The sequence below is a fragment of the Hemicordylus capensis genome, chromosome 1 (genome assembly GCF_027244095.1).
Source record: "Hemicordylus capensis ecotype Gifberg chromosome 1, rHemCap1.1.pri, whole genome shotgun sequence".
Lineage (NCBI taxonomy): Eukaryota > Metazoa > Chordata > Lepidosauria > Squamata > Cordylidae > Hemicordylus > Hemicordylus capensis.
Genome location: NC_069657.1, coordinates 179,186,133 through 179,212,717, shown reverse-complemented (window position 1 = coordinate 179,212,717; position 26,585 = coordinate 179,186,133). Strand labels below are relative to the sequence as shown.

Sequence of the window (26,585 nt, the reverse complement as noted above, 5' to 3'; positions counted from 1 at the left end):
GGGGGGGTGTCTATCTTTAAGGGCAGGGGGGTAGAATTTACCCCTCCTGCCGCTCTTCCCCCTCCGGTGCTGCGGTAAAATTTCAAGTTTTCGGGGCGGCAGCGTTCTTCCCTGCCGCCCCGGCCCCCGTCGTTGCCCGGAAGAAGCCTTCATATCAAACACGCATGCGTGCGTTGCGGCGTGCGCGCGCCTGGCGCCACCGTGCGTGCCGCATATGTCACATGCACGCTTTTTTTTACCGCAGCGCCGAAATTTTACCGCAGCGCTGGAGGGGGAAGAGCGGCGGGAGGGGTAAGTTCTACCCCCCTGCCCTTAAAGATAGACCCCCCCTTGCCGGTCCGGACAGATCCGGACCGATGCACACACCTATTGAGCAGGTCTGATTTAAATGGATAAGCCCAGCTCAAGGTGGGCGGGGTGTTGTTTTTTTAAAGTTACCACCTCGGCAGCCCCGGGGTGTGTGTGTGACCCAGTTCATGACCCGGCCATACAAATGGCCAGAGCACAGCCTCCAAAATGGCTGCTACGAGCACAGAAAGGGCCAAAATGGCCCCCCAAATGGGCCAAAATGGCCCTTCAGAGACCAGGGGGAGACCAGCAGGGGAAAGGAAGCCACCAGAGACCACCCGAAGCCACCAAGGGGTATTGTTTTTGTCTATAGAGCACCTGAACCAGCCTCAAGCCAGGTCGGGGGGTTCGGCTTGACCTCAAGGCGAACTGGGCCTGGTCTGGCTCTAGGATGAGCCGTTGAGCTGGGCCAGCTCAATGTCGGACCAGCTCAAGGTTGGGCCGGTCCGCACATCCCTTTTCACCTGTAACCATATGCCTATTGACAATCTGAAAAACTATCAAAAAGGCAGGCGCAGCTGCATGGGGCAGCTGGAGCACTGTCCTTGAGTAGGCTTATTTGGAGAAGGTGAACTAAAAACACTCAAATAGGTGCACAGCAACATCAATAACCAGCATTTAGGCATGCTGCATAAGGGCCATATCTTTATGTCCTCTGCCAGTGCCATGTAACTTGGAAGATCACGAGAGACTGGAGCAAATTCAGGGCAGCAATGGTGCAACTCTGGCAGTGGCAGAGGAGGCACAGGGGCTGGGTCCTAAAGCTGGGCTGATGAAACTGGAGCACTCTTGGCTCTAGTACTGGATCCTGAAGGACAGTCCTTCATGCTCAATAGTGAATATGAAGCCTAGGATGGGGCTGATACAGCATACTTCCTCCTTCATTGTTTGCTCTGTTGGAGTTACAGCTCCTGATGGCATCGACTCTTAGCACCAGCAACTGATGTGAACCCCAGGACCGTGGCTGATCCTCCCAAGGGCTTGGAAGGCTGAGTGTCTGGCTGTTTCTCTCCTATCCCATCTTCTGTACATTTTACTCCTTTGCATGAGAAAACAAGGGGTTGCTGTCAGTGAAAAGGCATTTTCCTTCTTCAGTATCTTACTCATTCTACTACTTTTGCCAGGCATTGTCTGTGATGCGGGCTTCAAAACTACACAAACTAAAGCATGTCAACAAGGGCTGAGGGGAGTAAAAGGGAGAAGCCTTCCAGTTCTCTTGGGAATGGAACCAAAGGGCTCCAAGCTGCATCCTTCTTGTGAGAAAGAGGATGGGCAAACTTAGCTGCTGAAAAAAAAACATTTTTTAGGTTAGAGATAGCATTGAGCTGAGCAAACAGAATTATTTGTCTGGGGGAACCACATTCAGTTCTAAAGGCAGATCTCCTTTCAAGGGTTTGAGCTGTGATGAATGAAACCATTTGCTCCATGGAACTGAGAATACTTAGGGATTCCCTTCTTGTTACCCCTGTGGGCTTCACATTCTAAAGTGCATTTCAACTTAGGAACATAGGAAACTGCCATATACTGAGTCAGACCATTGGTCTATCTAGCTCAGTATTGTCTTCACAGACTGGCAGCGGCTTCTCCAAGGTTGCAGGCAGGAATCTCTCTCAGCCCTATCTTGGAGAAGCCAGGGAGGGAACTTGAAACCTTCTGCTCTTCCCAGAGCGGCTTCATCCCCTGAGGGGAATATCTTGCAGTGCTCACACATCAGGTCTCCCATTCATATGCAACCATGCTTGCTACCACAAGACCAGCTCTCCTCTCATAACTTGGAGGGGAATGTTGTGCACAATGGGTATGTTTTGAACTGTGCCTCCATAACTGCTGAGCTGAACTGAGTGGCTGGTGGGCTTCCTGCCGGATGTCCACTCAGGTAACAAAATGGTCAGGGCAGCTCCGGTGTCCAGGAGGAGCCGGGCTGGAGTTTGGCTATTCCTACTTTAGCTTCTGTGTTTGGCCTCCCCCACAGGCCACAGGTCACCACCTCCCCCACAGGTCACAGGCTACAACCTGAGGTTCAGCAGGCTTGGGGGCTTTTACTGAGGCGAGAGGGGCCTGTGCTGGTACAAATTCCTCTGCTTCAGGGTTTAAGGTTGCAAGTGTGCTGGTGTAGCTGCTGAAGTGTCTGTCTCAGAGCCAGGGGTTTCAAAGAGTGAAGTTAGAGGGAGGTCTGCTTCAGTAGAGACCTTGGGAGTAAGTTTTTCATACAGGCATTTAATTGCATCTAAGGGGTACTCTTTGTCTCCTACAATCCTTTTAAACTTTTCCACTGCAGGCTTGGGGTCAGGAAAGAACAACCACACATCTCCTTTCCTTTGTCTTTGCTGTGAAGGAATTTTTCCAAAGACGTCTCTCCAGACAGTATCTGTCGGGGCTTCATCCGAGTCCATTTGGGTTACTTGGGAGAGAAATTCCTTGCTATGATCTTCTTTGGAACTAGAGGAGTTTAAGCTTGAAGCTGCAAGTCCTGGATCTGCCTCTGCAGCTTCACTGGTTGAACCGCCACCCATGTTGCATTTTGGTGAAGGAGCAATGAGTTGGCGTTCTGCCAGACCTGGGCATTCCTATTGGTTGCTGGATCTGTTTCCCTCATCTGGGTTGCTGGCTGAGGGTTGAGAAGAGGCTCTCTTGGGGCCTGCAACCTCTGGTTTTAAATCTGCAAGGGCTTTTAGGAGAACATTAATGGGCTATTTATCACAACCCTATTGACCACTAGGGGCACTGGGGTAGAGAAAGTCAGTAAGGGCATTCCCCCTCTGACCATGCTTTCTCTACTCATGATTCCCCTTCCTTAGACTGATAGACTCAGGTTTCTTCTCTCACCTGGAGCATTTCTTGATGGGGCTTTTAGCTCAGAATGGAGGGTGTACATTCACACACTGGCTGGATTCGCACCGAAGTCCTTGTAGGGTATTGGGGAGCACTTCACACATGATTCAGGTTTTTCATTGCACCTTAGGCTTGGAGCCTAGCCCAATTTATGTTCGGGGTAAAAAAAAATCCACTTTTCACGTCAGTTTTTTTGGGCGAATTTGAATTCGCAGTAAAGCCTTGCAGTAAACCCGTGGTAAAGCCTGCTGTCTGGGAAAGCTCCTAGAGAGACAGTCTTCCTTCTCTCTCGCTCTCTTCCTGTATGTAACTATCAATGAGACATGTAGATCTCAATCTATTTCCCTGATGGATTTCCTGAATCAACAACTTTATTTGGAACTTTAACTCGGTGTCTCTGGACAATATTAATTAGCAGTGCTCCCTTACCTGTGCACATCCACTGTAGCTGGGGCAGATCAAGAAATCAAGCTCTCTAACAGGCTCCACTTCCCACGTTGTGGACAAGCTTCAGAAATAACTTGCTGTAGCTATTGTCTGGCTCACAAAGTCTCAACCAGTTTGTCCCGGCTCCTCCGATTTTTATTAATTTCACTACAGGTGGGAGAGAGTTACATAATGAGACTATTTTGTTTACATTATATATGAGTCTGGAAATCTGCCACTGGAAAAGTCCCACACATGCCATACAGCATTAGAGAAGCACGAGGGTGTGTGCATCAGATAAAAGAGGTGGAGGCTTCATGAAAAGAGGGCTATAACTTGTCCAAACAAGTAAATTACACCTACTGAGTCCCACTTTCCCAAAAGCGAGAAATTCATAATTATAAAAGGAAGCCATTTTGGGGTGTAATTTAGACTTGGCCTTGGGCAGCTCCAGTTCATTCCCTCGCTCTAGGATCTTGACACTCTCTACAGCTACATTTTAGCTGCACATAGGAAACTGTACATTCTGGAAAGTTTCAAATTATCCATATGATGTGGCATTTGAGATGATGAATGGCACATACTGGTAATTTGCTTACATCTACCTGCTTTAATTTAAGGCTCCCTGCTTTTATGTTATTGGTTTTGGCATCTGCAACATATGTACAACAAGAAAAAGTGGAGCTGATTACAAAATAATACAAAGGCAGTATAATTTTAATGGCTGTTTCCAGCTGGCCATTAACTATGTTACAGAAACATAGATTTGAGCCATACACCATATATTAATATCCATGTGTGTCTATAATTTCAGTTCTCAGGTTATGCTGATAGTAAAAATGCAAGTGTGATATTTTGGAGGCATTAATATCTATATGGGTTATTCCAGAGGCGTAACTAGGGAAAACGGCTCCCGGGGCAAGCACTGAAATTGCGCCCCCCCCATCGTGCCCCCCCGCCGCCCCCCAACATACATCTGACTGACACACATGTGTTTTTTCCTCACAACAACCCTGTGAAGTTGGCCTGTATCTCAAACATCAGAATTATGATGCAATGATGATACATACTACATTAGGTTTTTCCTCACAACAACCCTGTGGAGTTGGCTTGTATCTCAGACATCAGAATTATGATGCAATGATGATGATGATGATTATGATGCCCTTCCCTCACGCCCTGGTTCTGTTCCTGACTTTCCCTTGTGAGTGACTGTATTTTAACAAACCGAAAACCAAGGACTCCAGAGTAATTCGAGGGACTAGGGTGATAGTGCTAAAGACTCCTTATTCATGCCATCCTTTTTAATCCACTTTTTGCCACTTTTTGAGCCACTTTTTGGCGCCCCCCATGTGACCCACCAGGGTGGCGCCCGGGGCACGTGCCCCCCCTGCCCCCCCTATAGTTACGCCCCTGGGTTATTCCGATAAACTTGAGAAAAATTGAGTTAATATTGACAAGTCAGAACACACTTGCATGTAATTACTGTGGCTTGTGATCAAAGGTGATAGTCACATCCCTTTTGTAGTGGATCCATCACTACAACTGAAAAGACACTGTGATTCAGCAAAGCACTTCAGTACTACTTACAGTATTTACTTTATAAATTGATAGGCTGGCCTTTAGTAAGAGGGCTCTCTCAGGGCCACGTACAATTTATAAACAGATACAATAAAATATAAAACAAGACAATAGAAAAAACAATAAAACTGCAGTTACATCACAGAAGCAGCAGCAAGAGAAGCCCTATTCAAATATAAGGGCAGTAGGCATGATAATTACTAGGGTAGAAGCTGCAGCTGTGCCTAGCTGCTGAATGAGGTAGGAGGAAATGCTGCCCTCTGACCCAGCTGCTGCTTAGCACACAAGCATGGAAGGAGCCGATGGCCTTGTTTTCCCCTTGCAGACGATCAAATAGTGGGAGCGTGCACAGCTCCCAAACTAGGATAGGACCAGTGTTCCCTCTAACAGTGATTCCCAGATATTGTTGACTACAACTCCCAGAATCCCAAACTACAATTGCTTTTGTTTGGGGATTATGGGAGTTGTAGTCTACAACATCTGGGAATCTTTGTTAGAGGGAACACTGGATAGGAGGCATTTCCTACTCCAGTAATCATCGTGTGAACTACCCTATTATGTTGTACCTGCATTCATAAGACTGTTCCCATGTATTTGTTTTTGTGTGAATTAATATACCTGTGTTCATTGTTAAAGTGAACCCGAGTGCAAGTCCTTTAACTACATGGAAGTGTATTGCATTTGACACAACATATGAATAACTGTACCTGTCTACACTGTACACAGGGCGGAGTGTGGAACATCATGTGTGAATAGGGCTACGGAGAAAAGAGAATATTGGATGTATCCTTACAGGAGCTTTCTATGATTATTTCTTGGTACTTCACTGAAAAACTGGAAATATGGGAAACAGCGATTAGCAGCAGCATACATGCAGCACCAGCCTCAAAGCATAGAAGCTCTTGCACAAGACTACAACAATTTTTGCCCCTTTGCCCCTGCTCCAGAAGTGCCATTTGACAGTGGAAACATTTCCCTGAAGGTTGCACAGCCCTTAGGGATGTTTCCATGGATCACAGGTCAAACAGTGCTTCTGGAGCATAGGAAGAACTGCAAAAATGGTTGCACATTTGCACAGAAACGCCTATACTTCAGAAGTTCCAAAGCTGATGCTGCGTGCATACTGTTGCTAATCATCATTTCCCTTATTTCTATATTATTACTATAATGCCTAAAAGATAAACTATTGCCACCTAAGCAGGCTTAAAATAGCCTTAGAGCCCTTTCTTATGAGTATGAGAAAGGGCAAGAGGGCTAGTGGGGAGGAGGCCTACCTCCCCACAGACAATCTGGTTCCAGTAACAAACCATTACCAGCTGTTGCTAGTAGCTCCAGAGGTCGGGGTGCCGGACGCATCGCCCCATGCCACCCCACCCCCTGGAGCTCGCATAATGCACCATGCAAGTGTGCAGTGCATTATCGGGATCCCCCCTCCCCAACTGGGAGCCCCACAATTGGCCAGCCCTGGCTGCAAGCAGACAGTCACAGAAACGGGGTTAGGAGAGCAGTCGTTCTCCTAATCTCCTTTTGGAGGGTGGCTCCATAGGCAGGTTTGCCACTATGGTGCCACTGGGATCAGGCCTGATCCCAGTGGTACACACGCATGTGTAAAACCGGGCTGGGCTTCCTTAGCCTGGTTTTGCACGCACATTCTTAGAAATGTCCAGGATGTCATAGGGCTGGCACTAGGGATGACATCCAATAGCATTGCAGTACTCACAACCATCCATATGCCAAGAGAACTGGCAATGTCATCAGGGCCTCAGTCCTGTACATGGGAACCTTAAATTAGGGACAGCTGGGGCCAGATGATGAATTTGGGCTAAAGAAACAGTCCTTGCTTACAGGTAATTACTCCAGGCCCCACCTATATTTGAAAAGAGAAGGAAGGAGAGCCTCAAATCAACATTAAGCCACTGGGCTTCTCAGAGGTTTCCCCATGTAACCGCATCACTCTGCCAGCTTGGATGAAAGTGAAGAAGCCTGATAAGGGAGTTCCTCCTGCTTTGGCTGTGATGAATGTGTGTGGTGATGGGTGGCAGGAGAAGCCAATGAATGCAGGAAACGTAACGGAGGAAAGGAAATAAGAACCAGGAAGTGGAGTAGCATGGACAAAACTATCAGAGGGAGGTACTAACCTTCCTGTTGCCTGAAAAAGTGGGAAAGAAATGCGGACTGGCCTAGGATTGAGCCAGCCTAGAAAACCATTTCAGTTTGTCCTGTAATTTGTCCCTGTTCCAAGAGAAAGAGCAGGGCTCCCGATGAAGCTTGGGATGGAAGGAAGCAGGTGCAAAGAGACTGGAGAAGGGAAGTTACAACAGATGATCTTGGAAGGAGACTGTGAGGCTGTTCTCACATGCAGGCAGAACCAGGCTAATGAAGACAAGCACAGTCTTGCCTGCACGTGAGAACTGCCGGGATCGTGCCTGATCCTGGTGGCATCTTGGCAGCAAATCTGCCAAGCCAACCACCCTCTTAAATGGGGTTAAGAGAGTGAGTGCTCTCTTAACCCCATTTTGCTGATCATCTGGAGGCTCCCCATAATGCAGCGCACACTTGCACAGTGCATTATGGGAGTTCAATCCGGCCCTCAAACCTCTCAGGTGCCAGTAGCAGCCGGTGAACGTTTGGGCGATCCACTTGCCCAGCAAGAAGACCAGGGCCTTCTGGGGAGGTAAGTGTTTCAAAGCTTCCTCCTATACAGTGTGGAGCCCTGTCTCCGTGATGGTGAGAAAGGGTTCTTTGTGGGCCTGTTGTGAGGGAATGAGTAACCAAGTTAGGATTTTGATGATGACTAAAGCATGTTGATTTTCCTCCTCCTTTTTATTTCCTTCTTTGGATATGCTTTATGGGTGGATTGGGGTAGTGGGTTGGTTCTATTAAAGTTTATTGAAACTTTAATAAAAATATATTAATACAGCACAGGTTTGAACTGCATATAACTATTTCTTTCCCAATGGTTTCCAGAATTGTGTGGGACTTGTAAGGAACAACCTTGAAAGAGCCATCAAGCCAGAACACTTAAAATGTCTGCCACAATCTTGCTGTTCAATTCATAATTATGACTCTAGACTTTATACTCCTTAGTCCAGATCAGGCTACAAAACAGATCTCTATGTAAAAGTAGATGTTCAGAGAGATTTGAGGTTTGTGTATGTTTCTGGACCACGTAGGTACAAAATTAACTTGGATAGACATGCCCTATCTGTGGCATTAATTCTATACCTATAATTTTCCAAGATGGCAGCAGACATGTGAATGTGGATATGAGATAACTCATGAGAGCTAATTTTTGTGGCAAAATATGTTTTTTGAGTCAGGGAGACAGAAGAACTATTACTATCCACAATGAACATCAGTGTGATATGATGGATTGAATGTTTTAAAATAAGCAAGGAGACCTAGGTTCAAATCTCCACTCATAACCAAAGCTCTCTAGGTAGCCTTCAGCCAGTCACCATCTTTTCATACAACTTGGCTCATAGAATGTTTGTGGTGTAGATTATCACCTACTGAGATTAAATGAACCACAGATTCATTTAACCTTGGTAAAACCCTGGGTTAAATAAAAGGGCTATCGTATTCTGGGGCAGCTGGGAGCAGAGCGCTCCCAGCGCTCCAGACAACATGAGATGCATGGGTTACTCCAGGCGGCTCATGTTATGTGAGCAGCCTTAATGTATATGAAGAATTTTGCACACGAAAAATGCTGTACATGTTGTTTCGTATGATATTTTCCCATGGTTCCTGCATGGCCATTTCTTTTTGATATTCTTCATGAGAACTTTGATTACAAAACAAGCATGCAAAAACGGAGGGAACACTGCATTTGGATTTCATCCATGTAATCCTCCAAATTAAACGGATATTAGTTTCAGTTTATAGTTTTGGTCCATCTTGATTCCAGTCCTTTAATTAATTAGCAAAACTTGCATTGACTTCAACAGAAAGAATTCGCCTTAAACATCCAAAATTCTATTAATGTATTAAAATGCTAATACATTACTCAAAATGCAGTTATTCTGCAGCTTTGCAATTACAGCCAACAGAGAATTTAAGAGTAAAGGAACCAGTGAAGCCAAAGTTAAATACTTTTGTCTCACTGATTTGAACAGTAAAGCATGGCTTCATCACTGGGGTGGCAGGGGAAAGCAACTTAAACATACCCAACTTTGCTTGGATTGTGCCCCAAATAAAATTAAAAATTTGAAGTTGTTTGATAATGAGACAAAGGGCATATCAAACAACTCTACTTTCTCTGACAGATCAATTGCTGGACTTTGAATTTTTTATTTTTCAATCAAAGCTAGCTTGTTAGCTCTCAATGCAGACTCAGCTTAAATCATGATCAACATCCAGCACTAATGACAAATTGAAGAATTCCATTAAGTTGTAGATATTAGTTTTAGGGCAAAATAATCTATCTTCAGAGTCTAAGGGAGGATGAAGATATCATTTTTTATTGGTCTAAAAAAATTCCATTTTTAAAAAAAAAAATCACAGAGCCTAATTTTTCAGAAAATACTGGCAGGGCTATGATTCACCTATTCAGTTCTAAGACTGAGTGGTCAGTGATCAAATGCATCAGCAATTCATTTCCAGCAAGAAATGGAAGATTAAATTTACATTAGTTTTATCAGGCATAGGCACACATCTATCTGTCTTTATCTATCAACAAGAAATAGCAAGAAAAGAAAAGGATGGGCAACTTGTTCATAGGGCTGAGAACCACTTATGAAATCCATCATGATGGAAGGTTGCCTTGAATTGCTGTATTTATCTGCATGCCATTAAGGTGTCATCTTCATGCATAGTAGACACCAACCTACAAGTGATGGCCTTATTTTACCTAACAGTAGTGTTACTACATATAACTATGTAAGTGTATACAACACTGCTTTTCTTAGGTCCTTAAAATACTTAATATATGTCATCTTAATAATCCTTCAAATACTTCTATAAAGTGGGCTAACATTACTATCCCCCCTGACTAAGAAGCTATTCACATGCACACTGAAAACCGGGCTAGGTAAGTCCAGCCAAGTTTTCTGTGTGTGTGTGTGTGTGTGTGTGTACCACTGGGAGTTGAATGGCTCCCAGTGGCAGCATGGTGGCAAGCCCACTAAGTGTCCCTGCTGCGTAGCCTGGGTTTTGGGTGCAAGGACGCCTAAAAAGTGGGCTAAATGTTTGTGTGTCAGTGCTGCATGGCTTTGCGTGGCACCTACACACAAGTAGGTGTGTAGCAAGCTGCTCCAGCCAATCTGATTCCTAGGGGGCTCCAGGAAGAAGGGAAAACCCATCTTAAAAATACACTCCCTGAAGGAAGTATGAACCAGGAAGTGCATTTTTAACCCAGTATTTTAGTTCTTCCTGTAGGTAGTACCAGGAAGAGCCCCCTAGGAATGAGATTGGCTGCAGCAGCTTGTGTAGAGGTGTTCCAGCCAGTAAGATCAAAAGAGGAAATTGCAGGCAAGGGAGGAGGGGCTGGAAGAAGCTCCCTGTTCTAAAGATTTCCCTGGCTGCTGGTAAGTCCTATCCATTATTAGCTTGTTTGTCTTTGCCCCTCCTGACCATCCACCACTGCATTGTGGCCTCTGTGAAGTCCCTGTCACAGGATGTGTGATGATTATAGGGTCAAGATGGGGAGTTCATGAGAACATAAGAACAGCCCTGCTGGATCAGGCCCAAGGCCCATCTAGTCCAGCATCCTGTTTCACACAGTGGCCCACCAGATGCCACTGGAAGCCTACAGGCAGGAGTTGAGGGCATGCCCCCTCTCCTGCTGTTACTCCCCTGCAACTGGTATTCAGAGGCATCGTGCCTATGAGGCTGGAGGTGGCCTATAGCCCTTTGACTAATAGCTGTAGACAGACCTCTCCTCCATGATGTTATCCAAACCCCTCTTATAGCCATCAACACTAGTAGTCAACACCACATCTTGTGGCAGAGAATTCCACAAGTTGATTTTGTGTTGTGTGAAAAAGTACTTCCATTTGTTGGTCCTAGACCTCCTGGCAATCAATTTCATGGAGTGATCCCTGGTTCTAGTGTTATGTGAGAGGGAGAAGAATTTCTCTCTCTCCACTTTCTCCACACCATGCATGATTTTATAGAACTCTTTCATGTATCCCCACAGTCTTCTTTTTTCTAAACTAAATAGCCCCAGGTGTTGTAGTCTTGCCTCATAAGAAATGTGCTCTAGGCCCCTGATCATCTTGGTTGCCCTCTTCTGCACCTTTTCCAGTTCTACAATGTCCTTTTTGAGATGTGGTGACCAGAATTGTATACAGTACTCTAGGTGTGGCCACACCATAGTTTTGTATAAGGTCATTATAATATTAGCAGTTTTATTTTCTATCCCCTTCCTAATAATCCCTAGCATGGAATTGGCCTTTTTCACAGCTGCCGCACATTGAGTCAACACTTTCTACGAGCTGTCCACCACAACTCCAAGTTCCTTCTCCTGGTCTGTCACCAGCTCAGATCCCATCAACGTATACTTGAAGTTGGGGGGTTTTTTTGTCCCAATGTGCAACACTTTACCCTTGCCAACACTGAACCACATTTGCCATTTTGTCCCCCACTCACCCAATTTGGAGAGATTCTTTTGGAGCTCCTCACAATCTGTTTTGGATTTCACTACCCGAAAGTGTTTGATATCATCAGCAAATTTGGCCACCTTGCTGCTTACCCCTACTTCTAGATCATTTATGAATAAATTAAAAATCACCGGTCCCAGTACAGATCCCTGGGGGATCCCACTTCTTACTTCCCACCATTGTGAAAACTCTCCATTTATACAGTACCTACCCTCTGTTTCCTGTCCTTCAACCAGTTAGCAATCCACACATGTACTTGTCCCCTTATCCCATGACTGCTCAGTTTCTTCAGGAGTCTTTGATGAGGAACTTTGTCAAAAGCTTTTTGGAAGTCCAGGTATACTATGTCAACTGGATCACCTTGATCCACACACTTGTTGACACTCTCAAAGAACTCCAAAAGGTTTGTGAGGCAAGATTTACCTTTGCAGAAGCCATGCTGGTTCTCTCCCAGCGGGGCCTGTTCTGTGTGCTTTACAATTTTATTCTTGAGGATGCTTTCCATCAATTTGCCTGGAACGGATGTTAAGCTAACCGGCCTGTAATTTCCCGGATCACCCTTGGATCCCTTTTTAAGGGACCCCCAGACTTTTAGAAACAAATGTTATTCATCTGTCACTACCAAGCAACCTTCACACTGCAGGGATGCCTCTTATCAAAGATCCAAATATGACCCCACTCCACTAATTATGGAGTGTCAAAAACATTCATTGATTGATTGAGTTAGTTAGTTAGTTTAGTTTATTATTATACAGCAGTATATTACTTTTCAATGAAAGAGTTCTCAAAGTGCGTTACATAGAAAAAAATAAGATGATCCCTTGTCCTTTCAAAGGGCTCATCTGAACAAAACAAAACAAAGTAGGTGCTATCAATAGTCACTGGAGAAAGGTGTTTGTTTGCCCAGTTAGCAGGAATTATAGAAACAACTTTATTTATTTATTTAGGGATGACTCAAACATCCTCAGTAAACCACAAAGTGATTACTAAATAACATTAGTTAGCCAAGAGACATGGGAAGGTGAGTAAATGAATGAAAAAAGTAAAGTGGTATTTATTTAAAGACATCTCTGTTTGCGTGGTGTTGACCTTTGCGTGGTTTTGGCCTATCTTAGAATAAAAGAGATCAAGAGAAAGAAAAAAGAAGTTCCTTCATGCTGACTACATGCCCACCTGGATATTCTAGCCCCAGGGAGGCTGGCTGGCTCTATGAAGAACTCTGTATCTTTTGCATCTCCCAGCCTGGCCAAACTAGTTTAACTGGAAGGGGCCAACCCACTTTTTAATGTGAGCCAATCTCTGTCAGTAGTCATACAAGATGGGTGAGATGTGGGCATAAGCCAACAGTACAACAATGACATCATTCTAAGGTCAGCCTACAGGGAACTGAAATGAAGCATTTATGGAGTAGTAACCAATTCATACCCCACTCCGATAATCTGCCAACAAATCACAGATCCCCTGTAGCTATTTACGCTTGTTAATAGCACATATCCAGCAAATCCGTAGGGACAAAGGACTTGGGAGGTGTTTGGATGAGGAGACAGATGCTCATCCAAACACAAAATGAATCACATGAATACACATCCAGGCAAGTAGGCTGTTCCCAAATGAGGTTTTCATCTCCAGGATGGAGCTGGTTGAGAAAACCTTGAAATCCATCTAATTTCTGTCACTTATGGCAGGGAACCTAACAACATAAAAACATCCCTGCTGGATCATGCCCAAGGCCTATCTAGTCCAGCAACTTGTTTCCCACAGTTTCCTACAAGATGCCTCTGAGAAGCCCATAGGCAAGAGGTGAGGGCATGCCTTTTCTCCTGCTGTTGCTACCCTGCAGCTCATATTTAGAGGCATCTTGCATCTGAGGCTGGAGGTGGCCCATAGACATCGGACAGGGATGGTGCCCCCCTACAACCTATAAATCAGCACCCCCCTACTTTCGGCACTATAAATCGGCACCCTACTTTTAAGCAAAATGCTGTGCAAAGTGGCTTAAAATAAAATCACAATATTAAACCAGTATATATACAATTTATTAATTTAAACAGCATTAAAAACTGCACCAAGGCAAGGAATTTCTAAAAGCAAAAGTGTTTAAAACATTAATATGCTAAAAACCAACAAGAAATTTGAAAGATGTCCGGCGAAAGACTTAAAGGCCTTGATCATTAACCTCAAAACAATGACCTTCCATTTTATTTTCAGTCATTTAGGGCTTCATATTTTGGGCTGTATCTCCATAAAACTGAAGCTAGACATTTCAGAATTTTTTTTCCAGTAAGATCATATGGAACATATTAACATAGTAATTGTCATGTAAAATATGTGCTGTATTACTTGCCACACAGACACAAATGCTGTTTTTACTTGGTAGGAAACTACAAGTATTTACTATTTTCCAAGGTTAGAAATAATTGGGTACCATATAAGCACATTTTATTGAGAGAACTAGGCAAGAGATAATATAGAGTAGCAGTTAAGAGACTTCTCTGGATTGAATTTCACTTCTGCCACCGGCTTGCTAGGTAGCCTTTCCTTCTCACCTTATCAGGTGATCTTTTCCTTCTTCACCTTCAGTCTCTCCCAACAGCAATATGTTGATGTTAATGCTTGCTCTCCCTTCTTGTAAGGATTACATCAGCATAATACACGTGACATGCTTTGCACACTCAGAAAGTGCTATACTAATTATTACTACCTGTTATTATTAGCTACTTATTTCTCACCTCTTGAAATCAATGGGATTGAAAAGCACTTAACTTTGGCTGTGTCATGCCTATTATTTTAAAACTGTAATAGACTCTCATGCCCATTATTTTTAAAGTATAGCTGAAGATGTTTAGACATGTCAAGAACCAGCCTAGCATAGTGGATAGAATAGAATAGACTAGTCCTAGGGTGCACTATGACTGGGAAGACCTGAGTTGGAATCCCTATTCAACCAAGAAACTCTCTGGGTGACTCTGGGCCAGTCATGTATCTCTCAGGCTAACCTACCTCACAGGGTTGTTGTGAGGATAAAAATAAGCATGTACACCACTCTGCGCTACTCAGAAGAAGAGCAGGATATAAATGTAAAAAACAAAATAAAATAAATAAGTGTAAGCAAAATCTAATGAAAGCACATTTTATCCTAGATTTACTTTGTTCTTTCTATAGACAAGTGCATTCTAATATGCCAGTCCAGCTCTAATTGTGGGTATCTTGTCGCTGATGGCACCTGATGGATATCCCCATTCTTATGTGCATGAAGAAGACACATCCAGCCAGTTCACTGGGGCCTTGATGAACAACTTGGATGAACATTGTGTGCATTTAGATGTGCATCTGCTTTGCCATAGGCATACAGAAGGTTGCTTCAAAACTTTTTTCCTTCCTTGCTAGATTACAATAGAAACATTTAAATAACTTCAAATATAAAAATGAACTTGGGTGTGTCGATGCCTTGCTTTATTTTCTGATATTGAACTGAGATCCTGGAGGACATAAGTTTGTTCCAGCAATGTAATGCTCCTGGCTCGCACTTTAAGAGCCATAGAGGGTATTCCGATGATCAGGTGAAATCGGGCTAGGAGAGCCTAGCCCGATTTCGGCTGACCATGTGAACCACTGGGCCCGCCAGGCGGTAAACCCACCAAAGTAACCCTCCCCTTAAACTGGGTTTGCAGAGCGAGCGCTCCGCAAACCTGGTTTTTTTGCTCATGAGTTGCTGCGGCGTGGCTACTCACGAGTAGACCCCTGACCAGGAGGCTGAAAAGTAGCCACCCGGCTCGGGGGTCTCTCCAGCATGCCCTGCACGCTTGTGCAGGGCATGCTGGAGCTTCCGGGGGCCTCATGGCCCCCAAACTCCCCAGCCCCAGCTGGCTCCATGATGGAGCCAGCAGTTGTGTGGGCAGCTGCTGCGGCTGCCCAGAGCAGACTGCTGCTCATCTGCGGGGAGAGCGGGCTAAGCTCGCTCTCCCTGCAAACCCCCTAGAGGTTCTTCTCAATGATCCTGAGAAGAGCCTCACTGACTAAAAACAAAACAAAAGGGGTGTTGATTCATACTTGGGTGTGCACAGCAACCCTATGGAGGGAATCTCACAGGGCTCTACCGAACTCTGTTCCCTATGCAGCCCTCTGTTTCTCTGCAATGCAAGTGACCTGTGCTCCTGAGCAGGAGTAAATTGCATGAAGTATGGATTCTGGTTAGGGATATGGGAAGCATGCACAGACCTTGCATTTTCTGCAGTGGCCCCTTGCTTTACGTTTGCATGTACATGTAGGTTGGGAAACAAAATGCAAAGTGATCTATTAAACCCTATGGAAATCCTCTACTCATGGGCAGTGTGCTACATTTAGGCTGGATTGGGTCCTGCTTTTAAGATCTTGCCCATCCCAGGGCCCAGTCTCTAAACATTTTGTTTGCTTATACACAGTGTGTATTGCAAATGTGTAATTTTAACAGAGAGGTACCCACAGACTGAGCTCCAAAATCAATATAGTAAATTCTTGGTAGCATACCAAGCTTTATTATTGCTTTTGACACATCTTCAGGTGAGACAAAGTGCCCATTTCTTTCCAGGCTTTGCAAATCCCCTTAATCACATCAGGGTACATAATATTTCTAATAAATGTAATTTATAGTTCCCTTACTTTGTTTAATGAACAGCTTGTGTGGTGGTTTTAGGTGAGAATCTTATATTTCACTCCGTGTATTATTAGACGTCTGGTTGTACAAGTAACCTGGGGTTACTGCATACCAAGTGGCTAGACTAGCAATAAACCTATGGCAGATGTAATGATCATGACTACAGTTTCTTTGCAAAACTCACAATAATCCTTTGTCATGTGCACATACATAGCTGCAATGCATTCTACTTATAGATGAGAAATGGATGTGAATTCATTTTATCCTGCAAAAGAGCTGGATGATGTACCCACACATATGGCAACTGATTTTCAGGCTAATATAAAGGGATGTTGTGAGTACACAGAACATGCAGGACACCCTCTATTGATGAAAGGGAAGTTGCCTTAGATTGGCCTAGCTCCATCCCACTCCTGTCTCTGATGCTGGGGCAGTTACTGGCATCATAATGGTGATCCATGTGCTTCACTGGTACTCAAATAAAAGTGGAAGAGGAGAGGCTGGTGCCTGTCCATGTGCATTTATAGCAGTGCAATGGACTAGTATCCTATCTGAGGATACCATGGACAGCCAGGAAAACAAACAAATGAATCATAGAACAAATCAATCCAGAATTTCCATTCGAGGCACAAATGACCAGACTCAAACTATCATACTTTGGACACATTCTGTGCAAACCCAGCTCCCTTGAGAAGTTCACAATACTGGGAAAAGTTGAAGGAAAGAGAAGAAGAGGATGACCAACAGCAAGGAGGATGGACTCAATTACGGCAGCAATGAATGCACTACTGAGAGACCTTAAAGGCCAAGCTGAAGACAGATCATCCTGGAGAGAATCTATCTATGTGGTTGCTAAGAGTCAACACTGACTTGACAGCACTCAATCAATCAATCAATCAATCAATGGACTAGAACATGAAATGTTGTTCCTAGAGTGCTGCACCACCCAGTGTGCTTTTGCTAGTTGACAGTAGTAGTATTCCCAGCCATCCACCCACACCAAAGGCAGCTTGCTGAGAATGGATATGATCTCAAATATCACATCTTCAAGGACGAGAAGTCTCTCCTCATACCCATCCTTTCATGCATATGAGATTCTTGTTCTGGTGGGCAGAGTGGAGCCTTCTGCCTCACACCCTACACCGCTCCCCTTTGCTGCATGTAAAGTTCTGTATATGTGCCTAAGGAGTGTACATTGGTAAATACAGTGGTGGGACTGATTTTGGTCCTATATTTACTGTCAAGGCTAGATAGCTGCAAGGAAGGTGGTGCCTGGAGTAATGCATTCACTCTGAGTTTTCAGGCAATCCCTTTAATCAATCACACATGGTCATACTCTGCCCCTCTTATTATCATCATTATTTTTACAAATAATTATAAGTGCCCCCAGACCTCAAGTTGTCTTAAAAAGTAAAAGTCCAGATAAACTGTCTCTCCTGCCTTTCCCCCCACTTTGCCCCCCCCCCCCAGCCCACAACCTTTGGGCTGGCTACGGGCTTGCAATCAGGTAAAAACAAAACAATCAGCTATAAACAATCAGCTTTAAACAATCAGCCATTTTTGGAAGGGCGTTGTAGAAATCAAATAAATAAATAAACAAACTGACTGATGGCTCACTTTGACTGCTTGTATAACATTTTCACCTATGTTGTTTTATACATATTGTATTATTTTGGGCCTTGGGCTGATGCACTGAAAACAGAATTGAATAATGTTGGAAAGGACCAAAGGGTTCTCTAGTCCAACCTCTGGAGCAACTGTCCACTAGCTCCTCACAGTTAAGACTACCTAGTCCAGATTACTTCATTCAACAATCAAAGCCAAGTCCAGCACAAGTGTTACCTGTGTGTCCTGAAATAGTAGAGTCATTGTATGAACAGATCCACCTCTCACTTTCTAATTTAACTCATAGTTGTAAAGATATATTTTTGCCCTAGCGTTTTTCAGAATAAACATATTTTCTAAAATGACCCAGAGCATAGAGTATAGTCTTCCAAAATGCACTAAATCATTTCCCCACCCCCCGCTTAGCTGAACAGCAAATGTGACACACAAAATTGAAACTGGCTCATCGTCCTGTGTGATCAAATTATGTCTGTTCAGTGGTGTTTTCACTAGAGGGTTTGATTTGAACTGCTGGCACACAGTGGGCTTGGCAGGATAATGGGGAGAACAAACAGAATATCCAGGCAGAAGAAGTCTTGCACTGTGTACTACTTTCTGAAGGAGGTTAACAGCCGTTGCACCTGCTCACACTTTCTCCTAGGACTTGTTCCCATAATAACATTTGAGCACAGTATAAACTTTCTTTATGGAGCTAGAAGGGCCTCCAGCTGACTTGAATTCCAGCTCAGTTTCAAAATGATTTGCAACATTTTCTGGGAAGATTCACTCACACTTACCATGTAACGTATGCATTGAAACATTTCAAATTGTAATTAAAGGAACTGAGGAAGAAGAATGAACAACAAACACAAGTACCTAAGACAAGAATGACTACTATACTGGCAGAGATGAATGGGATGAGCTTTTTTTTTTTTTAAAAAAGTATGCATTGTGGTATTCAACTCTTTTTCGCAATATATAACCCCGGTGACTTTTCAGATGAAGATCAAAAAGAAAATCTTGATGTTGTGTCAGACACAGCTCCGAATCCTCAAGGAAAGAAACTACTTGACAAAGGCAAACAGGCTTTTACATACAGGTATATATTCTCTGTAGCTTTTAAAGACTTCAAGCATATGAAAAATGTACTTAAAGGAGGGGCATGGATAAAACACGTAAATGACTCACTTGCAAGCACTAGAATGCAAGATGATGAGCATGGTATAGGGTCATCCTTTGGCAGATCATCCACTGGTTTGGGCAGACCAAGCTTCTGACAAATAATTAATTCTTTAATTCAGTGGTGTATGGGAGTATCTCTGAACTGAAGGCCTGTGCTTGCTTACAGGTATCCTTCTAATATGACATTGTTACTCAGCTGAAGTATCCAACAAAGACTATACACAGACTATACTAGCCAGCGTAGTATAGTGGCTAGATTGCCGGACTACGACCAGGGAGACCCGAGTTCAAATCCCCATTCAACCATGAAATTAGCTGGGTGACTCTGGGCCAGTCACTCTCTCTCAGGCTAACCTACTTCACAGGGTTGTTGTTGTTGTGAGAAGAAACCTAAGTATGCTATGCACTGGTCTATGACCACAATAAAGGACTGACTGACCTAAGTATGTAGTACAACACTCTGGGCTCCTTGGAGGAAGAGCGGGATATAAAATGTAAAAATAAAAATAAACAAACAAATAAATAAATACTATAGTAGCTCTGTAAAAATATTTACTCTTAATGGACCTAATAGCATTCAGGATGGTTAACTGGTGGCAACACAGATGTTTCTGTGTTAGTGTTCGATTATGGTAGTTGCTCCAATATTTTTTATTCTGAAATCTCATTAATTGGTGCCATATTTTACCTTTTATTTTGTATGAGGCTTAACCTGCACAAAATAATTGCACAAGCATTCTTTACTTAATAAATAGTTTTGGAGTCCTGTAGGAAAGACCATGTCTTACTTTCCATGTGCTGCTGAAATAATTCATCTCAGTATCTTGAACTGGCCATAGACCCATTTGGCAAATGGTCTAGAAAAAGAATGCAGAAAGTAGATCTGGAGAAGCCAACCTGTGTACTGTTGCATGTGTTGCTCCTCAACATGGGAAGAGGTTCCTCATAGATACTGTAATGCTGCTACTTGAAATTTCTGTTCCTTCCGGGATGTGAATGATATCACTTTGATGGCATTGGCTGGGAAGTGATAAAAAAAGCTTTTAATTACCAAAGTTTTAAAATAATCATTTTAGCCAATTTTTTAGAAAACTACTCTGGCCTGGTCTCTTTACAAGTAGACAGATTTTTTTTATTATTTTTTTTAAAGATGGGAATTAAATGGCAGCATTCCCTGGAGATAGAAAAGACTTTAAAAAACAAACAAACTACCTTGCATAAACAAGATTCCTAACATAACAGCAGAAGTGTGAGCTAGAGATTAGGGATGAGCCCAAAGCTTTTCAGCACCTCTTTGGAGAGGCACCGAAATGTTTTGGCATGGGGTGAGGGGTTCCCTTAAGAGGAGATGGGCACGTCCAAACCCTCACCTTGGCGCTTTTAAAATGGAAATACCTCTGTGCAAGTGGCAGCTTGTGCCACTTGCCCCTTTAAAATGCCACACCGCAGCGAGGGGATGCATCCCCTGGCATCCTTCCCTCGGCGTCAGCACATAAATGGCCTGGGCTTGGCTGCCTGTGAGAAATGCTGGAGTCCACATGGATCCCAGTGGTAATGTGATGATAAACCCAGCGCTTAAGCCCGGCTGTTAGCCAGGGTTAAGGGTGCAAACACACTTTTAACCTGGCTCCCGGGATTGTGTGTCAGCTCGCACTGACACAGAGATGGGCACCTAGAGTGCCCGTTCCCTGGGAGAATCCCCCGGTGCATTGTGCTCAGCATGCGGTACACTTTGGGATGCCCAGAGGCCTGAACAAATCCCAGCCTCATAGTGATCTGCGCTGCTTTGCAGTGCACAGAGCAGCAGGGATTGTGCGGGAGCACACTCAGTGCTTCCATCAGACAATTATCATATGGTGGGGGGGAGAGGCAAGGTTTGGGAAGTCTTTTGCCCACCCACCCGCCAGGTAGGTCATGTGAATGGCCCCTATGAGTGCAAATTAGTTTCAGCAATATGTTGGGAGCTGAAATACTTGTGGTTGCATATAAAAGGAGTCACAAGCTCACATGAACTTGAAATTTTGATATTATACTGCTCATTCAAATATATACAGCTCCCATGAGCAGTTTTATTTTGCTTTGGTTTTTTTTTTGTAAATTAGCCACAAGTGTTTCATATGAACCAACACTTAAAGTCAGCAAACAATTGCTCAGATGGCTGCTCTACTTATATGAACAGAAGTGAGCCAGCTGATCATCAGAATCAGCAGTGAGACTAGGAGGAGACTATTTGACCCATCTATCGGTCTATTTCTTTGATAAGGTTCTGTGATTGCATTGTATGTTACTATAAAGCATATTGTAGTCTTATCATCTGGGGACCTTGGATGAGCGACAAAAGTTCATGCAGCATCTGAAACCTGCAATGCACAGCAATATGCAACATAATAATTTTACATAAGACATGGAGAATCTTGAACCCAGTCCAGCCATTATGCTGTAGGAGTGTACAGATGTCTGTACACTCATACACGTGTTTGTGTGAATGATTGTACCTGTGTTCATTTTAAAAGTGAACCTGGATACAGGCCCTTCAAATTCATGGTACAGAGAGGAACTGTACTTCTGTACCCGCATTCAACATAACATGCAAATGATTATACCTGTGTACAGATCTGTATTATACAAGTGTTGAACATAATGTGTGAACGGGCCTTTGGCCACAGCTTGCAAATGAAGAGGGTGTACATTTTGTAAGAAGGCAGGATAATGTTTTCCCCCCAAATTTGTATTATCGTGGTCTCTGTGATACTATTTATGACAGAAAGGAGCAAGGATACCTGTATGGCTGGATTCCTATCTGTATCTAGGTATAGTGTGGTTGAGTGAAAAATTAAAGGGTCAAAATGGTGTCTACTTTGCGGTTGTCCTATTCATTCATTCATTCATTCATTCATTCATTCATTCATTCATTCGATTTCTATACTACCCTTCCAAAATGGCTCAGAGCGGTTTACATTAAAACAAAACAATTAAAATCAATTAGCAGTTAAAAACAGAGGTTGTAAGACACCATAAAACAGCAACAGTTAAAACATTCAAAACAGTTAAAAAACCCTGAAAAACCAGGTTACAACATTAAAACTATTTACAACAATTTAAAAACCCTGGAAGGCCAGACCAAACAGATAGGTTTTGAAAGCTCTCCTAAAGGCCAATAAAGAATTCAGATTACGGATTTCTGCAGGGAGTGCATTCCACAGCCCAGGAGCAGCTACAGAGGAGGCCTGCCTCTGAGTCGCCACCAGAAGCATTGGTGGTTGATGGAGACAGACCTCCTCAGATGACCTTAACATCTGGTGAGGATCATGCAGAAGAAGGTGCTCTCTAAGGTAACCTGGACCTAAGCCATTCAGGGCTTTAAAGGTAATAACCAGCACTTTGCCCGGAAACATATCGGCAGCCAGTGCAACTGTTTCAAAATAGGCATAATATGGTCCCCCTATCTCCAACTCCCCCAGACAATCCAGAAAGATACCATGGTCGATGGTATCAAACGCTGCCGAGAGATCCAAAAGAACCAGCAGAGTCACACACCCTTAGTCGATTCCTCAGTAGAGGTCATCCATCAGGCCAACCAAGACTGTCTCAACCCCATAGCCAGCTCTAAAGCCAGTTTGAAATGGGTCTAGATAATCAGTTTCCTCCAAAACCATCTGGAGCTGGTCGGCCACCACCCTCACAATCACCTTATCCAACCAAGGGATATTGGAGATTGTCCTATAACTATTCATCACTAAGGGATCCAGGGAAGGCTTCTTAAGAAGTCTAAACACTGCCTCTTTCAAGCATGGAGGCATCCTACCCTCCTTCAGTGATGCATTTATGATAGTAACTAGGCCGCTTCCAACAATCTCCCTGCTAGATTGAAGCAGCCAAGTCAGTCAGGCAAGGATCCAGCGAACAAGTGGTAGGCCACACTACCCCAAGCAGTTTGTTCACATCCTCAGGAGTCACAGATTGAAACTGATCCAACCTAATACCACAAGAGGGATTGCTGGACACCTCCTTCATGGACCTTGCAGAAGTAGTAGAGTCCAAGACAGCCTGAATACAGGAGATTTTGTCTACAAAGAACCCATTGAAAGTGTCACAGAGGACACTGCCAGGGACTGATCTGAAGTAGAAGGAGCAGAAATTAAACTCTTCATGACCCGGGATAGCTCTGCTGAATGCGAACCTGCAGATGCAATGCGGGCTGGCCAAAATCCCTTTTTCACTGCTCGCACCGCTACTGCATAAGCTTTCAAATGGGTCTTATGCTGCATCCTGTCAAATTTGAAACGAGTTCTCCTCCACTTGCATTCCAGTCACCTACCCAGCTGCTTCAGCCTTCACAGCTCGTCGGTATAACAAGGGGCCATTCTTGGAGCAGGACGGGAGGGATGCTTAGGAGCAATCATGTCTACTGCCCTGGTAAGTTCCCTATTCCAAGTTCCCACCAGGGCATTGACAGAATCACCAGCCACACCAACTTCAAAGCCCTTCAAGGCCTTTTGAAAACCTGCTGGGTCCAGCAGCCTTTTGGGGTGGACCATTCTAATAGGATGGTCACTCTAATAGGATGATCACCTCTGCTTTGGTGGATTGTGGCTGTGAGACCAACCTTAACCAGGTAGTGGTCTGTCCGTGACAATGGGGAGACCACCAGATCCCCCACCCACAGAACATCCCCCTGATCTGAACAAAAGACCAAATTGAGTGTGTGGCCAGCAACATGAATTGGTTCAGAAACTAATTGGGATAGGCCCATAGTTGTCATGGCCACTATGAACTCTTGAGCTGCACCAGACAAGCCAGCCCCAAAGTGGATATTGAAGTCCCCCAGCACCAGAAGCATGAGAGACTCCAACACCACCTCCTTATTTATAAGGAGCTTACGGGCTGGGCAGCTTGGAAGTAACCCAGGAGACTGTCTTGCATCAAAGCAAGACAAATTGGCTTAAGCCAGGGGTTCTTAAGGGATTATGGGAGTTGTAGTACAGCAACATTTTGGGACCCCAGTTTGAGAACCTTAAGAAAAGCTTAAGGATAGTGACAACACTGTCATAGTCACCCTGACATACCTTTAAATATGATAGATAGATAGATAGATAGATAGATAGATAGATAGATAGATAGATAGATAGATAGATAAGGTGGCCAGGAACAGTAGCAAGTAACCTCAGTTGGCCATTACAAGCCTCAAAGTTAAGAATGAATAACTAAAGAATTGAGGGAAGCAAGACTCTGCCAATCTGATATGGGGAAATGTTGCCTGTTCTGAAACAGGACTTTGCCCATATTTGCTCCTATATTAGGTTAGGTGGGTCTGTTGATTATCTGTTGCAGATCCAGTTTCCAATAAAGAGTTAGCTTTAGTTAATCTAAACTTTTGCCTCCTTTATAAAACATTGTATATTGCTGAAGTTAAGCTTTTATGATCTTGGTCAAAGGGAGTACAAGACCCTGGAATGGGGAGAAGTATTTGGTAGTGTGAATGACATTTGAGGCATTGGTGTCTCTTAAAGGCTTAAAGTGATTACAGATCAAGCAGGTTAAATACCAAGTCACAAGTATGTACCTGTAGCTCATTAGCATTCCTCTCTCATTTCCTTTTGTTTCATAAGAACATTCTTTCCTATCCCTTTCATTAAAGTTAAACTTGCCATAGCAAAAATGAGATCCATGCCAGAAACAAACCAAACAAGTATTATCCAACGTGCAGATGCACCCTCTGTTTACATGTTGGCTACACGTTATAACAATTTCATTGAAGGCCCTTCCCCACAGTGCTATATTAACAAACGTGTGTAAAAAGAAGTGAATGTGTCTCCGACTTTTTATTGCCATCGATGGGCAAACCTGCAATATAGTATGAGCCTATTCTCATGAGCAGCCTGAACAGACACAGAAATAGGCATCTGTCTCACGGGGGTAAAGCATCTGATCACGGGGGATCAAGCATCTGTCTCACGGGGGTAACCCCCACTGCACCATGCTTGCCGTATGGTGAATTGTGGGATATCCGGAGGCCGGGACACATCATCCCAGCCTCCAGAGATCCATGCTGCTTGGGGCAGCATGGATCATCTGGGAGTGCGAGCCGAGCTCCATGGAACATTGTCTTGATCATCAGGACAAACACAAAGGAGATACCCACAATATGGCACATATTCACACTGGCCTTAATATGGACACTTGTTTTCCTCCTGCTGAATATAAGGGAGCCATCACTATAAATACTGCCTCTTTCCCAGTTAGAAGGCATAAAATGCCTCTTGCCCAGTTAGAAGGCATGTATAATGTAGGAGTGTATAAAAGGTAAAAGGGTAATGTGTGCCATTGAGTCAGTTTCGACTCCTGGCAACCGCAGAGCTCTGTGCTTGTCTTTTGGTAGAATACAGGAGGGGCTTACCATTGCCTCCTCCTGCGCCGTATGAGATGATGCCTTTCAGCATCTTCCTGTATCACTGCTGCCCAGTATAGGTGTTTCCCATAGTCTGGGGGAAAATACCAGCGGGGATTCGAACCAGCAACCTCATGCTTGCTAATCAAGCCATTTCCCCGCTGCGCCAATGTATAGAGCTAAATACATAAAATACTAGCTGCTTCTTTAACATTGGGAGGATTGGAGAGTGTGGTTTTCCCCAGGACAGGGCTCTGGAAAACATGGCTGTCCTGACATAGTTGGGACAGTAGGAAATAGTTCACAGGAAACTCTATGGTACTTCCAGCTTTTTTTGTATGTGGCCACATTCATATTGTTTTACACTCCAAGCTCAACAGAGATAATCTGCATTCTAAATTCTAAGCTACTTTTCATTAGAAACAGTCCATCCCTTTATATGTGATAAGTATAGCCAGTTGTGTGTATACATCTGTCATCACACCTCTCTGATTGCAAACTCAAATGCTCTTAAAATAGAACAGATGTGAGCACCAACATACTAATAAATCATATAGACTGGAGATGAATGCATAATGACAATGTTTTGTACTTTGAAGGCATTCTGGATTTTTGAAAATGTTTGTAACTGATATTCTGTCTCTGTTTGGGTGTGATTTTTAATTTGAAAAATAAAGTGAAATAAAAATACAGCTTTCTCTGATTTCTGAAGTTGCTACTGCTATGAATATAAATAAAAACAGAGAACATAAAATGTTAGGTTAATTAAAGCCATGGGTTTCAATGGGGCTTCTGTATGCATAATTGTGTACAGGTCAGGACTGTGCCCAAAGAGACATTTATGTGCACAATCATATCCATTGCATAACTATCTGAATGCTGAAACTGACCTGTGGAGTTCTTGCTGCCAGCCACTGCAAGGATCTCTGTTGGTTCAATAAGTAATTCATTTGTTTATGCGTATGAGGTTTTTCCCCCTGCATGGACCACC

General features: G+C 43.7%; 1 long non-coding RNA gene across 1 annotated transcript; it reads right to left on the bottom strand.

Moving 5' to 3' along the window:
- Positions 1-941: 941 nt before the first annotated feature.
- LOC128340522 (uncharacterized) lies at positions 942-26,585 on the bottom strand. The gene is made up of 4 exons (XR_008313774.1): positions 26,485-26,585; positions 20,104-20,226; positions 3,610-3,774; positions 942-1,387 (listed from the first exon to the last, which is right to left on the bottom strand). It is a non-coding gene; the product is annotated as an uncharacterized LOC128340522 (long non-coding RNA).